Genomic DNA, 17,064 nt, shown 5'->3' on the forward strand with positions numbered 1-17,064 from the left:
GATTTTTATTTTGTGGTTTTCATAAGCTGTAAGCCATAATCATCAAAATTATAACAAATAAAGGCTTGAGATATCTCACTTTGCATGTAATGAGTCTATATAATATACAAGTTTAACTTTTTTAACGGAATTACTGAAATAAATCAACTTTTTGATGATATTCTAATTTTATGACCAGCACCTGTGTATATATATATATATATATATATATATCTGTGTGTGTGTGTGTGTGTGCTAGCAGAATGAGTCAGAATGTTAATTACGAGCTGCAGGAAAAATGTCAATTTTGGTCAAATTTGAGGTTCTCTGAGAGGAATATCTTCCTAAAGCTTTCCATTGTTTTAATAATCCATGCAAAATACTGTTTTAGCACAGCATTCCAACTTTGTGAATATTCATAGACAGCTCGATCCCGACATACACACATACACAAAATTACAGTATTTCAAAATATCTGTCTTGGCGAGTATTCACACAAACATTATCTGTTAAGTCTTAAATAAACGTTTGGTTAACTGTTGGGGAAAACATCAGATGTGTATACAGTATACAGTAGGTCATAATGTATAGGCTGTCTGTCTCATTAAAGTTAATCAAACAATTGTGGTATTATGGAAAAAAGTTGAATATATATTTTTACAATAGATATGGGTTTTGACTTGGTTTGTGCCAAATGTGGTGTTATTATCAGGGATTTTACAGTATGGTTGCTCAGTGATTTTGTTTTGGAACCTTCAGAAAACTTTAACATGATTTTTCTCAAAACTCTGTTGACTGAGCAACACATGTTTGAAGTTGATAGAGACAAAGAAACAGACAACAGAGAGTATAATGGGGATAAAAGAGAAGACTGTCTATGAAGTAAATGTATGTAATTAGTGGAATATTAAACTAAATATAGTAACGGCTATATAGCTGTGTGCGCGAGCTGATAAGAGAAAAACGCACAGTGGATTGAGCACTCAGCGGCAGATGCGTTTGAGTGCATCCCTTTTTTTACAGACATCAGTGGAAAGTTTGTAGTTCAGTCGGATGTCAATGGCAAATGAAGGAAAAACGAGGCTTGTATTCTTAAGGTTAACTGACGAGAGAGAGAGAGAGAGAGAGAGAGAGAGAGAGTACTTCTGTTGAAGGCTCATGAATGCTGATCGTTCACTCAGCACACGTGTCATTTGTAGAACATAAACTGTTACCTGATTTATGTATAACGAGTTGTTTCCTAGATTATTACAGGATGTTTGCAGGTCAAGAAGTTTAACCCTCTGGGGTCGACAAACGCACCTGCGCGTTTTGCTGGATTTTCTTCACATTGTAGCACTATAAACTTAAATTACTCCGTCATTTATGGTCATACAGAAAAAAGAAATATAAAAAAAGAATCTGTGATATTTCTACTTTTGTATGTGTCCACTTACAATCAAGTCAAAACATTGTGCTTTTGTAAAATAAAGAAAATAAACAGGGTGTGCGTTCTGCCTCCCCGTCGCGGTTAACTTTTTTTTCTTGAGCACATCTATAAACTGATCGCGTTAGAATGTATCATATTTTGGAGCGTGATCGCGTTTGAAAAGCAAAACGCACCAAACAAAGGCTTCATGTTTTTACTCTAATCTCATTTCATATCATCATAACGAATGGAAACATTTGAAGTAACATATGATAATCAATATATTTTTCTCTAGCGTAGTTGTTACTGAAGTGTTAGGCTGCTATAGGTTATTGTTATTATATTATGCAGCACTGCACGTAGCCTATGCCTACAAGGCACAACAAACCTGGTGTTCATTTTACATTGTTGGAAACATTTGTGTGTGTGTGTGTGTGTATTCTGTGAATTTTAAAAATCAATTTTAACCAGAAAAATCTAAAATCTATTCCCAAAACCGTGCAGCCCTATAGTTTCTCTTGATATCAGTATGTTCACGTTTTTTTTTTTCAGGGACCAGATGCTGCACTACTGAGTCCTGCTGACTTCAGCATTCACATGAGTCTCTGTACATGAACATGGTAAAGTGAAAATCACCTCAGACCCCAGAGGGTTAACTCTGCACGAAGGACAGGCGACATTTTCTTCGCAGAAGAACTAACGAGACCCATTGGTTTCGTGGACTGTTTTTTCTTAAATATTAAGCACTCTGCCACAACATGCCCGGGCTTTTTACAATAAAAACAGTGTCTGTCTTCTTGTTTTACTGCATTCTTTTTCGTGTCTACATCAGTGGTCGTAGAGGGATTAACCCTCTGGAGTCTGAGGGGTTTTCTGGGCCCTGGAGGTGTTCTGACATGCTCTGACATTTGTTTTTTTTTCAGTTATTTATAAACATGTTAATGACAAAGGTGTAAATTCACTCTATAAAGCACAAACAGGGCTACCATCATATCTGATCAACATGCTTGTAAATCTTTGTGTTTTTAAGAGAATAATGTTTATGCGTGGTTATTTGAAAAAATAAAAATGAAAGTTGCTGAAATAAGACCACAAAACATATAGTAAATATGTGTCCACAAGACTTTTGACTAATGGATGATGTCGCATATTGTTTTTTCATTTTCAAAATGATGTGAAAATCATCCTGCCTAATCGTTCTCATAAAACAATACATTGATTTAAACCTTGTAAAACAGTTTTTTTGTCAGAAGAGGTTTATGCATGGGAGGGGTAATGGTCCATCAATATTAATGAGATTCAGGCCAGGGGTGTGACATACACTCCCTCTGTGGCTAATGGGCCATCAAGTGCCTGAACAAAGAAGAGGAGATTCAAAGGTTTTGTTTTTCAATCTGTTTTATTGTAATTCCTCTATGTGGAGGAACTAAATGTTCTAAATTTGCAGGTATCTCACAGTAAATGCCTATGCCTCGTTGAATTAGTTGCATCACGTGGGCAATCCTTCCTGTTGTCCCTGTAAGTCCTACATGCACCAAACTTCATTGCAAACAGGTCTTTGAGGAGCTTTGGGCTTGTGTAGAAATTGTCCTTGTACACATGGTACCCAGAGCCTAAAACTTTACAGTCCAAAAGAGATGTTACAGCATCATGTGACAGTCCATGGCCTGTGGGAAAGTTGTTCTTTCCTGTGTGCACAGAAAAGTCATATCAATGTCATATCAACCATATCATTGTCAGTCTCTGTTTTCCATGACAGAGTAGACTGCTTGTTGCTTGTCTGAATGTTTGCCTTGGCCCTCTTTGCAACAGGTGTCTGATGATCACCATCACCTTTATAGCTGTAAAACAAACAAACAACTGTGAGCATGTTTATTACACAAATGTAAATGTAAATGTAAAACTATGTAAAACCAGAATATGTAAACAGAATTATGCTAATATCTGAAAGAAAGGGAATAAGTGTACTTACTTTTCAGTTGTTCTCAAAACTGAACGACACCTGTCGCGTGCCCTCCCAGTGCGAGTTGCAGGTGAGGCTGAGGGTGATGCTACCACATTCCTATAAAAATAATAATATTAATATTAATAAAGGTTGAACAAAGTACTAAGTACACATGCATAACTGATGGACAGTCAGCATGTTGATAAAACAACATCAGGTCTAACATCTGTAAAATAGTGGGTAAATATGTACTTACTCTTTCTGATTTCTGTCTATGTTGCTGCGTGTCCTCTTAGTGCGAGTTGCAGAACCTACATCATTCCTTTCAAAAAAAGTTGAAAACTATTATTATCATATATTTTAGAGTACTATTCCAGCACATGCACAACTGATGGGCATTAGCATGCTGATAAGATAACACAAAGAAAAAATATGTAACATTATCAACCAACCTCCAAAAATAAAGTCATACAGGCTCATATTGTAAAAAAAATTGAACGAACATGGGTAAATATGTACTTACTCGTTCTGATGTTCGACTGTGTTGCTGCGCGCCCTCCGAGTTGCAGATGAAGGTGATGCAGCTATTCCTTTTTTTTTAAAAAGTTGAAAACTATTATAACACAAATATTTCAAAGTAGTCTACACTGTTAGACCTTACCAGGTTTTTTTACAGTAAAATACTGGCAACACTGTTGCCAGTAATTTACTGTTAATTGTACAGTTCTTTACTGTAATCTACAGTATGTTACTGTAAAAATGCACTAAAACTCAAGTTAACTAATTTCACTTGCAGAAACCGACTGTCTTAAATTAACCAACTATCATTTAAATGTATTAACTAAAATTTATAATGCATTAATAAAGTGAACAAAGTATTACTGTGAACTTATTTCTTTTGAAACCACAAAAAAAATCTTGGTAAATAAAAAGATTTCCACTGGACCAGCAACTACACAGTCACTGCCTTTTAAATAAAGCAACATGCAGCATATCATCAATGTTTGTAGATCTTCTCCTGGACTGAAGCACAGCTCTACTCTTCTGCACAATGGTGACCCAAAAAACTAGATTTTACAGTAAAATACTGGCAACAGTGTTGCCAGTATAAACCTGTTTTAAAACTTACAGTTTATTACTGTTAAAATACATTTTGTGGGTGTGTCTTTTTATCTTACACTGTTAACCCTTTCAACCCCACAGGGAAATCCACACTACAAAGAGTAAAAAGTAACACTGACGCAGTGTTGCAGTGAGATAATTAAGAGAATATGTAAGTGATTGAGCATTAGTGATGAACACCTGCTGTTAACAAGCAGAATCACTGAAGGAAAGAGGAACACAATAACAGAAAATAGAGAAACACAAGAACTACAACTGACTCCCAGCCATTACACATTATTACACTTATTATTAACCAGTATGACTTTATTTCTGTCATACATCTACAGAAGTTGTTGTTGAGATTGAAATTTGAGATTTAATTGAAAATGTTTGATTTGAAGTTACCATTATAGAGATCAGTGCTTGCTTTAGTTGGGATGCTGATGCTAAAACATTAGTGTTTCTTTTGCTGCTTGAGCTGTGTTTGTGCAAGTCACACTTGTGCACACACAGTTTATGAATGATGGTGGTTATGTTGCTTATGGTGATAAAATCATCATGTAGCCTGTTCATTCACTAAGGAATTCATTCCTACTCATTCAGTTTAATCCTCAATCAAAAGTGTTACATTAGCACCACTGTGAAACCACAGCAATAAATTACAATGACTCATTTTTTTAACACATCATGCATAAACCAAAAAGAAACAGAGCTACACTTTCTTTTAGAAACACAGAGATATCACAATTTAGCACATGAATCTCAACAATGGTGGCAATATTTTTTTTTTTTTTTTTTTTTTTTTTTTATTAATTATGCATCACATCTTATTCACATATACAACATTTTTTTTACATCAATCCCCCCCTTCAAGAGAACCCCGCCCCCCCCCCCCCTCCAAAGTTGAACATACAGCACAGCATTCAGTCACAATCATGGCAGAGTATCATATGGCAATGGTAATGACGATAATTAACAATAGTATAAAATTAAGAGATAATAATAATTAAAAAAAAAATATAAACAAATAAATAAAAATAAGTATACATTACAACAGTTAGGAGATAAGATAAAGTAAAAAACAAAACAACCAAAAGTAATATTACAAACAGCAAAACTTCTCCTTTAACATTTAACTGTTATTCCTTGGTCTGGGAAGCACCTTCCAAAATATGGCAGATATTCTAGGTCCTACATAATCAAGAAATGGGGTCCATATATGATAAAATAAACCAATTTTCCCTCTGGACCAGTATGTTAAGTATTCCATGGGTAAAAGTTCAAATATTACCTTATGCCAGTCTAAAACTGTAGGTGGTTTATTTGAAATCCATTTCAACAATATAGCTTTACGTGCAGCATATGTTAAAACATTCCACAATTTTTGACAATGTGATCCTTTTATTTGTGGGTGTGGTAATCCCAACAATAAACACACTGGGTCCAGGTCCAACTTCTTATTAAAAACCAAGTCTAATTTCAAAGCCACTTCTACCCAAAAATCCTGGATATGCATACAGGTCCATACAGTATGTATAAAGCTACCAACTTCCCTGTTACATTTCATACACAGAGCTGATTTCCTTGGGTCCATCTTATGTCTGAGTTCAGGTGATATCTGAAGGCGATGCAGTAACTTAAATTGTAATTCCTTCGCTCTATTACACATGGATATGCTGTTAGCATGCTCCCATATGTCCGCCTCCATAACTTTATCTATTACCGCCCCAAGGTCCCGAGCCCATGTTTGAATAATTGTATTATTAGTCTTAATGGACTTATAAAAGGCCTCATAGCATCGCCTTACTATAGCCTTATTGCTATGTATTTTGTATAGTAGTTGCTCAATTGGTGACATTTCCAGAGTAAATTTATGCCGAATTGGATTCTGTATAAAGCTTTTGATTTGTAGGAACCTAAGAAAATGTGTGTGTGATAAGTTGTATTTCAGTCTTAGTTGGTCAAATGACATCATTCTGTCCCCTTCAAATAAGTCTTTCAAAGTTGTGATACCAGCGTTTTCCCACAGAGCAAACCCATTATCTGTCATGCCAGGGAGAAAATCTGTATTTCTTCGTATTGGAGTAATTGGCGATAAAACATCTGTTCTCTTTTCCCATTTCTTAATCATGTCCCAAGCCTTTAGTGTGGATTTAACAATGAAATTACCCTCTGCAATCTCTAGTTTATTCCGATTCAGGATAAAAGGGAGACTAGCTAATTGTAATGGCTTACCTAAATTATATGCCTCAATATCAAGCCAGACAGAGTCCGAGTCACTCCGTACCCAATCTACTAGATATCGAAATTGGGAAGCCACTTGATATAGTCTAATGTTGGGAACTGCCAAACCCCCCTGACCCGATGACAGTTGCAATTTTGTTAATTTAAGTCGTGGTCTTTTGCCATTCCATATAAATGATCTGAACCAACCGTTAACCGTCTTAATAGTATTATTATTTAGTACGACTGGGATCATTTGGAATTTGTAGAGCAGTCGTGGTAAGATATTCATCTTAATTAAAGAGATTCTTCCCAGCATTGAGAGTGGTAAAGAAGACCATCTCTCTAGGTCATCATGGATGCGTTTCAGCAAAGGCTGAAAATTTGCTTTAAACATCCTTTGCAGCAGAGGAGTAATAAATATACCTAGATAAAGAAAACCTTCTGTTGCCCATCTGAAAGGTGACAAGCCGGGAGGAAGAGAGTGATGCACCCGACCCAATGGCAAGGCCTCTGACTTACTGAAATTTATTTTGTAACCAGAAAACTTACTAAACTCGTTAATAACAGTAAGGACTAACGTAACAGATATTTCTGGTTGCGTGATAAACAATAAAACATCGTCAGCATACAGAGAAATCTTATGTTGCCTATGATTAATCGATATACCATGAATAGAAGGGTGGGTTCTAATGGCTTCTGCTAGTGGCTCGATTGCGATTGCAAACAGCAGTGGTGATAAGGGGCACCCTTGGCGAGTGCCCCTTCCCAAAGCAAAGTAGGGAGAGCATTTACCATTTGTGATGACAGACCCTACTGGGTTATGATAAAGCAGCTTGACCCAATCAATAAAATCTTTACCTAAATCAAATTCCTTGAGTGTAAAAAACAAAAAATCCCATTCTATACGGTCAAAGGCTTTTTCTGCATCCAATGACACTACCATACCTTTAAGATTATTTTGCTGACACAGCTGAATAATGTTAAGTAACCTTCTAACATTATTACATGAGTTCCTTCCAGTAATAAACCCTGTCTGATCATTATTAATAATAGTTGGGAGGATTTTCTCTAGTCTTAAGGCTAGTATTTTAGATAAAATCTTAAAGTCTAAATTTAGTAGACTGATAGGTCGGTAGGATGAACACATATCCGCTGGTTTATCCTTCTTAAGAATCAGGCTAATGTTTGCTTCTGTAAGTGTTTTGGGAAGAGCTCTCTTCTCGAAGGAGTCATTAAACATGGCAAGTAGGGGCTTCACCAACAGCGGCTTAAAACATTTGTAAAAGTCCGAGCTAAAGCCATCAGGGCCTGGAGCCTTTCCTGATTGTAAAACACCAACAGCTTTAGCTACTTCTTCCAGTGTTATCGGTCCGTTCAGTACTGTCTTTTGTTGGTCATTAGGCTTGGGCAGATTCAGATTGGAGAAAAAGCCCTCCATAAGTCTGGAAGACCCTGCTGGCTGCTCACTTGTATATAACTTTGTATAAAATTCTACAAAAACCTTATTTATGCCATTGCTATCCAGTTTTTCCTGCCCCAAGACATCTTTAACTGAAGATATGTTCTGAGAGATAGGTCTATTCTTAACCAGGTTGGCTAAATATTTGCTAGGTTTGTTACCAAATTCATATAATTTCTGCCTTGCGAATCTTATAGTCTGCTCTGCCTTCTGAGTGAGCAGTGAGTTAAGTGCTGCTCTTGTTGTCAAAGTTGTTTTAAGATTAGTATCCGTAGGATTCTGGTTATATGCCCTCTCACACTCAGCTAGCTGTAGCTCCAGTTCCCGTTGCTTTTCTTGACACTTCCGTTTTGTGCTTTTTTCATAAGATATTATCAAACCGCGTGAGTAAGCCTTACACGTCTCCCACAAAATAGAAGGAGATACATCAGGTGTATTATTACATGAAAAGAATAGCTGAAACTCAGTCCGAAAACAAGATATAAAATTTGGGTCATACAACAGATGATTATTAAACCGCCATTTACTTGATCGTTGCTGGGCCTCTCCATGTGAGAACTGTAAATAAACCGGGGCATGGTCCGATATTGTAATGCTCCCAATATCACAAGATGAAACAGAATACAACATTGCTTTAGGGACAAACAAGTAGTCTATTCTAGAGCTACTTTTATGCACTCCAGAGAAGAATGTGAATTCTTTGTTGTTTGGATTGAGTGCTCGCCACACATCCAAATAACCTAGTTCTTCACATACATCAGCGGTTGCTCGCGCCCGTTTAGTAGGGTTAGTTCTTTCAGCAGGTAACTTATCAATGCGAGGGTCTAATATGCAATTTAAGTCACCACCAGCAAATGACTGAGCACAGTCCAACTCCGCTAATTCTGAAAAAGCTTTTGTAATGAGAGCAGGAGGATGACCTGGTGGAGCATAAACATTTAAAATAGATATATTTTCGCCAAACAGGTGTCCTTTTATTGCAACATATCTTCCTGTATTATCTTTAATACAGGATTCTAGCTTAAAAGGAAGCCGTTTGTTAATAAGGATGCAGACTCCTCTACTATTGGACGTGAAAGAAGAAAAAAAAACTTGTCCCACCCATTCCCGTTTAAGTTTTTCATGTTCTGTGTCTTTTAGGTGTGTTTCCTGCAATAGGGCTATGTCAACCTCTTCTTTTTTTAGATACGTCAATATTTTTTTTCTTTTCACAGGATGATGTATGCCTCTAATATTCCATGTACATACCTTAAGTTTAGAGTCAATCATAGTGGTTGTGAAGAATTAAATAAAGCGAGGATTGGTTGTTGCCTTAAGTCTGTATGCATTATACTATCCATAATCTAATTCCCTCCATGTACCATACATTGTGACCGGAAAAAAGATAAAACAGAAAGAGAAACTCAAAGTGCTGTGCTGTCTTCCCTAACCCTAGAATAACCCCCTGATCAAAACTATATACACACAGTCTCCCATGAACAAACAGGCAAATGGAACTCAAAATAAAGAGAAGGGTGGAGACCCCAACTTCAGAAGAGAGACCCTTGCTAGACCCTCTTAACCTTACTTCAGATGCGACTATGATGTTCCTGAACCCACAATATCGAGTGCAATCAATTATTCAATCAGCCCTATGTTCATTGAGCTGACGTTCAATCATCACTTGAATTTTTCCACATAGTATCACACAAAAAGAACAGGTATATCTCTGGTATCCATACAGTCAGAAAGTTAATAATATAAAGACAAAAAATAAATAAATTAAAAAAAAAAAAAAAAAAAAAAAAAAAAAAAAAAATTTAAAGTAAATAAAATTAAATAATTATGTGCTACCACCTGTTGGTGACAGCAGGTGGCAGCTGGCCACGTCCGACATACCCCGCTCCTTTGGGCACTTTCACTTATGACAGACAAAAAAAAAAAATAAATAAATAAATAAATAAATTAATTAATTAATAAAAAAAAAAAAAAAAAAAAAAAAATTCCACTTATGACCGACAAAGTGATATTATTTATGGCTGCGAGCCGTGCAGGTCTCGTTTCCAAGATAAACTTCTGTTAAGAAACAGAAGGGTGAGAGAGAGAGAGAAAAAAAAACAAAAAAAAAACACGATAGACACGAGACAGTCCAAATGCCTTTAACATGATAGTCTTAACGCCAGTCTTTTACACTCGTTCTCCAAAACATTGAGATTGGAAACAAACTACAGCAGCATGAACTGTAACGTTATATTTCAGTTTGTTCGTCACAGACCATGACTAAATTGTAAGATCTTACTTACTCACGCTCGTTCGTCCGGTACAGTGCTTTCACCACCAAGCGTGTTTATATATGCCATAGCTTCTTCGGGCTTGATAAAGGACTTGGTAGTGTTATTCACGGTGATCCTCAGAGTTGCAGGATAATTTAGGCCATAGGTGTGTAGTCCGAGCGACTGGAGCCTCCTTCTGGCCTCGTCAAAAGCCCGACGTTTCCTCTGAGTTCCGCTGGAGAAGTCCTGGAAAAAGAAAATTCTGCTGTCCTCAAAACGAAGCTCCTTCGCCCGCCTGGCTGCCTCTAGCACCCGAACCCGATCGCTGTAGTGGTGAAACCTTACAATCATAGCGCGGGGGTAAGGTTTGCGTGAGTCGGCTCCCCTCCTCGCCGGGCCCGACACCCGATGCGCCCTTTCCAACTTTATTTTCCCGTCCTTGGTGGTCAGTGTCAAAACTTTGGGGAGCCACATCTCCATGAAACTTACAACAGATGAGCCCTCTGAGGATTCTGGCAGACCGATTATTCTGAGGTTTTTACGTCTGCCTCGATCCTCCTGGTCATCCAGCCGTTCCTGTAGAGAGGCCACAACTTTTTCCAGGTATGAGAGACGTTTCTCCATCTCGACATTTACGTCCTCCACCGCGGAGATGCGATGTTCAGCTTCCCCAACACGCTTAGTTGTGTCTTGCAACTCTTTCGATATATCTCCAATCTTTTGCAGGAAAGAGTCAAACTTAGCCTCTATCACCCCGGATATATTTGCTGTAAGTGTGGCCATGGCCTTGGTCATTGCGGGACTCAACACATCCGTCTCGGCAGTCTCTGTGTTGCCATCTTGTGTCTTATCCGTGTTGCTAGCCGTGACGTTCTTCTTCTCCTGTGTCTTTTTCGCGGATTTTGAAGCCATTTTAACAAAAGCTTTACCCCAGAAGTGGTCCAATGACATCAGCTAAATTCTACACGTGTTTTTTTATCGACTTGGGCTGAATTAAGCATTAGTATCAGGATATTTCGCATCGACAAAGCGGGAGCTCACACCGAATGCTGCTACTCGGTCCGCATCACCGGAAGTCTCTCCAATATTTTTTTTTTATTCATGCAGCAGTGCATGCTGGGAGTTTTATATTATCCTGGAACCCAGCATGCATTGCGACATGAAACTTTTGATTGTCACCATTGTTGAGATTCATATGCTGATTGTTGATGTCTGTGTGTGTCTGAGTCAAGCTGGAGTTAAACATGTTTTAAAGCACTATATGATTATGATATTCTTCAGAAGACCTGATTACAGAAAATGTTGATTTCATGTTGTAGATTCACAGATAAATATGCTAAACATGAAATACCCATAAATTCAAAAGAATATATACAGGAAAGATCTGAAATTCAGACATGTCCAGGATGAATGTTAAATCATCCCAAAAGCCAAAAACAACTAATCATCTTCCTCTTGACTTCTTCTTGCCATAACAAATGTGTTTTATAAACTCACTATTACAGCAGTCAGAGAGAGATCAATGGTAAGCAGTCAAGGGACAAGAGACCAACTAAAGCAAATACTGATCTCCATCATGGTGACTACAAACTTTATTATTAACTAAATCTCTGTTAATTCTCAACAAGAACTTTTGTACATGTATGAAAGAAATAATGTTAAACTGGTTTGTAAACTGGTTTCACACTCAGTGGCTGGAGGTCAGTTGTAGTTTCTGTGTTTCTCTTTTTTCTGTTCTTGTTTCTCTGTCCTTCGGTGATTCTGCTTATCAGGTGTTCATCAGTTTCTCAATTCACTCACTTCTTTTCATTCAAGTGGACTATATTAGTGAACTAATGTGTGATGTGAACTAATGTGAAATGTGTTATTTTAAACAAAACTATTAAAAACGAAAGAAAACAGACTGCATGAAGCCTACTTATACAGCATAGCCTAGACCATTTAAATATAAATTACTCTGAATGACAAGAAGTATGGAAATGGTCCAACCAGTAAAATATGTAGCCTACGTTTATATAAAATAGCTTGTCAACTTATGCAAGTAAATTTAAAAAGACTTACTCATCCGAAATATTAATCCACGGCTGGATCAAGTCGCTCTTCAAAATACAAACGTTCGTCGTCAGAGTCCCGCTCTTCTTCTGAGGAAAATTTGAACTCTTCATCATTATCAAGGACTTGCTGAAGGGCTTCCTCACCAGTGAATCGTGTCATCTTCCAACTGCGCAGGAAAGTGAATGAATGAAACTTGCTGGTATTAAGGCATTTCAGGGGGCGTTTACCTTATTTTGCATAGATCACCTCAGCACATTATCTTATGAATAGCGCGCTCTGCGAGTGGGTGTGAACTCATTACAGTTAATTAGATGAGACGGGAGAAACTGTACATCTCTTTAGTTTCATACAGATTACATTGCAGGAGAATATTTGTTTTGAATGTGAATTGTTTTATTTAAAAGTAGAAATTTAAAGCTTTCTTTTGACGCATGTTTTATGGTTGTGTGATAAGTATTAGTTGAGTTTCAGCTCATTTTCCAGACTTGTTTCAGAAAGATTTTTGCGGAGACAGAGTGAGCTGAAAGCGCACCCTGTTTATTTTATTTATTTAAAAATAAAAACAAGGTTTTGATGTTAATGTGAGTGTACACAAAAAAAAAGAAGACCCTCTATAGTTTATAATCATGTATTTATTTTATTTATATGACCATAAATGACGGATATTTTTAAGTTTATGTTGCTGCTATGTGAAAAAAATCCAGCAAAACGCGCGGGCGCGTTTACCGACCTCAGAGGGTTAACTCTTAAACGAAAACGTTCTCTGGCAATGTTATGCGTTAAAACATATTCGTCAGCAAGTATAGCAGCTTCAGAAATAGACTTGGCCTTCTGCTCAGCTAAATAGGTTGCCATATGGTTGGCAGGCAGTTCTTAAATTCTTCTAAAATAATTAGTTCACGCAATTTCTCCTGACTATCAACCCGCTGTGATGATCACCAACGATCAAACAGGGCTGCTTTATCTTGACCAAATTCAACAAAAGTTTGATGCTCAGCTTTTTTTAAGTTCCTAAACTTCTGTCGGTATGCTTCAGGGATCAGCTGATAGCACCTCAGAACTGACGCTTTCACAACATCTTAGTCTCCGCACTGCTCCACTGTTAGCGATGAGTAAACCTCCTGCGCCCTTCCCACTAAAACGCATTGCAGGAGGAATGCCCATGCAGTTCTCGGCCAATTTAAATTGGTCGCGACACGCTCAAAGTGTGGAAAAAATATTTTTCCACATCTCTTTCCACAAAAGGTGGCACAAGTCAGATGTGGCGAGTGACATCAGCCTCGATTTCTAACTTTCTCAAAGCCAGCCGGTTTTCAAGTTCATGCTCATTCTTCTGTAGACACGGGGGATTGTTTCTCTACAGGCAGAATGCCCTTACTAACCAAAGCAGTTTGTAAGACGGCCTTAATTGTATCTTTGGTGCGCTTTTCAGCAGAAGTGAGCTCAATCTCATAAGTTGCAGCCAAATTCAGCAATTACTCTTTTTTGAAAATTCCAAAAATAACTCAAAATAGAGGGTTCTTTAACGAATGCTTCCTCTGTTGCCATTTTAACGTGTAAAGACACTTAAAGCGCACAAAATCAAGTACAAATAAACACTCACCAAAACAGTTTAACCCTCTGGGGTCTGAGCGGTTTTCTGGGCCCTGGAGGTGTTCTGACATGCTCTGACATTTGTGCTTTTTTCAGTTATTTGTAAACATGATAATGGCAAAGGTGTAAATTCACTCTATATAGCACAAACAGGGCTACCATAATATGTGATCAACATGCATGTATATGTTTGAATTTTTAAGAGAATAATGTTATGCGTGGTTATTGAAAAAAATAAAAATGAAAGTTGCTGAAATAAGACCACAAAAGTCATACTAAATATGTGTCAATAAGACTTTTGACTAATTGACTTTTGAGTTCTGGCTTCAAAATGATGTGAAAATCATCCTGCCTAATCATCCTTCTTTGTAAAAAAATGATTATAGGCCTACATTTTATCATATGTATTCATTAGTTTGAATATAGCCAACATTGGAACATCTAACATCTTAGTTTATGACTTTATTTTTGACAAAAACAAAAGCTTATTTGATGTGGCAGTATATTCTACAGTAAAAACTGTACCCAAATCTAGTCAACAAAATGTTCTTTCATATTTCGCCTGACTGTAACGTTGTTTTTATGAAATATTAGGGCATATAAATGTTAATTTGCAGTTTAATACGTTGCTTATACAAATTGCCTACATTTTATTTCAACATATTTCAGTCGATTTTTACTCATCTCAGTATAGCAATACAGTTTGCTAAAACACCATCAAGTCAAGTCAAGTCAAGTCATCTTCATTTATATAGCGCTTTTAACAATGTAGATTGTTTCAAAGCAGCTTTACAGAGATAAGCGTATAATTTAAGTTAACAGAGATTCTTTCGGCTTTACAGCAGAGTTAAGTTATTTCCATCTAAAGTTAGTTTTGATTGATTTGCTTCCGTCGCAATGATAATTTGTTATTAAATTAGGGGCCGCTAAGACGACACCATTCCCTCTACACAGACTTTAAACGCGAACCTGTGAGAAACGCTGATGGCGTTCACATGAGCATTTAGAATGGGTTCTATAGTTATGTGCGTTTGAATATATGCAGGTTTGGAATTCCCTACAAGCCAAGCCTAAACAAAGTACTTGTCTTTCCCTATAAATTTTGATAAAGAATTTTATTTTATTTTGTTGCTTTGGGGTAGGAACGCGAAACGAATTTTCCCGACAACGCCTTATCTGTAGAGTGGTAGTGGGATCCTCCATAGGGAGAGACTAGTTGGCACTTCAGCACTGCGTTGTCATCGGTCCAGGCAAAGGTCCTTCGTCAGATCTGGATACGGCCTGGATCCGGCAGGCTGCAGGAAAACCTCGGGATAAACACAGACACTAAAATTAGCGTAGATGCCATTCTTCTCATGATGTAACGAGTACATCAGGATTTTTGGGAAGTGTTCCCGGTTCCGGCTGACCTAATCTATGCAGCCTAACATTAAATTATAGAAGTCTATAATGTATTATGTGAAAGCTAGGTCAAAGAGATGTGTCTTTAATCTTGCTTTGAACTGACAGAGTGTGTCTGCTTCCTGGACAATGGTAGGAAGACTGTTCCAGAGTTTTGGTGCTAAATAGGAAAAGGATCTACCGCCAGCAGTCGATTTTGATATTCTAGGTATTATCAACTGGCCGGAATTTTGAGATCGCAATAGACGTGACGGACTATAATGCGTTAAGAGCTCGCTCAAGTACTGCGGAGCTAAACCATTTAGTGCTTTGTAAGTGATCAGCAATATTTTAAAATTGATGCGATGTTTAATAGGGAGCCAATGCAGTTTTGACAGAACCGGGCTAATATGGTCATACTTCCTGGTTCTGGTAAGAACTCGAGCTGCTGCATTTTGAACTAGCTGTGGTTTGTTTATTAAGTGTGCAGGACAACCACCCAGTAGAGCATTACAATAATCTAGCCTTGAGGTCATGAACGCATGAACTAATTGTTCCGCATTTGTCAATGAGAGCATATGGCGTAACTTAGATATATTTTTAAGATGGAAAAATGCAGTTTTACAGATACTAGACACGTGACTTTCAAATGAAAGATTGGTATCAAAGAGCACACCCAGGTTCCTAACCGACGACGAAGACTTAACAGAGCAGCCATCGAGTGTTAGACAGTATTCTAGATTATTGCGTGAGGAAGTTTTTTGTCCAATAATTAGAAACTCTGTTTTTTCAGAATTTAGAAGTAGGAAATTACAAGTCATCCAATTTTTTATATCCGCTATGCATTCCGTTAATTTTGTGAATTCATAAGTTTCGTTAGGTTTTGAAGAAATATAGAGCTGAGTATCATCGGCATAACAGTGAAAGCTAATGCCATGTTTCCTAATGATATCTCCTAAGGGTAGCATGTACAGAGTGAACAGCAACGGTCCTAGTACTGAGCCTTGTGGTACGCCATACTGAACTTGTGATCGATGAGACATCTCATCATTTACTGCTACAAACTGATAACGGTCAGATAAGTATGATTTAAACCATGCTAGTGCAATTCCCGTAATGCCAACATAATGTTCTAATCTATTTAAAAGAACGTTGTGGTCAATGGTGTCAAATGCAGCACTAAGATCGAGTAACACTAATAGAGAGATACAACCACGATCGGATGATAAGAGCAAATCATTTGTGACTCTAACGAGAGCTGTCTCGGTACTATGGTACGGTCTAAATCCTGACTGGAAATCCTCGCAGATATCATTTCTTTCAAGAAAGGAACACAGTTGTGAGGATACTGCCTTTTCTAATATCTTTGACAGAAAAGGTAGATTCGAGATCGGCCTGTAATTGACTAATTCTGTAGGATCAAGTTGCGTTTTTTTAACAAGCGGTTTAATCATAGCCAGCTTAAAGTTTTTTGGTACGTATCCTAGAGACAAAGACGAATTAATGATATTAAGAAGAGGATCTATGACCTCTGGAAGTATTTCTTTCAGTAGCTTAGTCGGTATAGGGTCTAACATACATGTTGTAGATTTAGATGATTTAATGAGTTTAGTAAATTCTTCCTCTCCTATAGCAACGAATGAATCAAATTTTTCCTCAGGGA

The 17,064-nt window shown here is 37.4% G+C and overlaps 1 long non-coding RNA gene across 1 annotated transcript; it reads right to left on the minus strand.

The window, feature by feature from the left end:
- Nucleotides 1-3,000: 3,000 nt before the first annotated feature.
- Nucleotides 3,001-3,916, minus strand: LOC307170430. Its single transcript, XR_013823385.1, has 4 exons — nt 3,856-3,916; nt 3,589-3,654; nt 3,360-3,449; nt 3,001-3,228 (listed from the first exon to the last, which is right to left on the minus strand). It is a non-coding gene; the product is annotated as an uncharacterized lncRNA (long non-coding RNA).
- Between the last annotated feature and the right edge of the window lie 13,148 nt (nt 3,917-17,064).

The sequence above is a fragment of the Squalius cephalus genome (assembly GCF_949319135.1).
Source record: "Squalius cephalus genome assembly, chromosome: 13".
NCBI lineage: Eukaryota > Metazoa > Chordata > Actinopteri > Cypriniformes > Leuciscidae > Squalius > Squalius cephalus.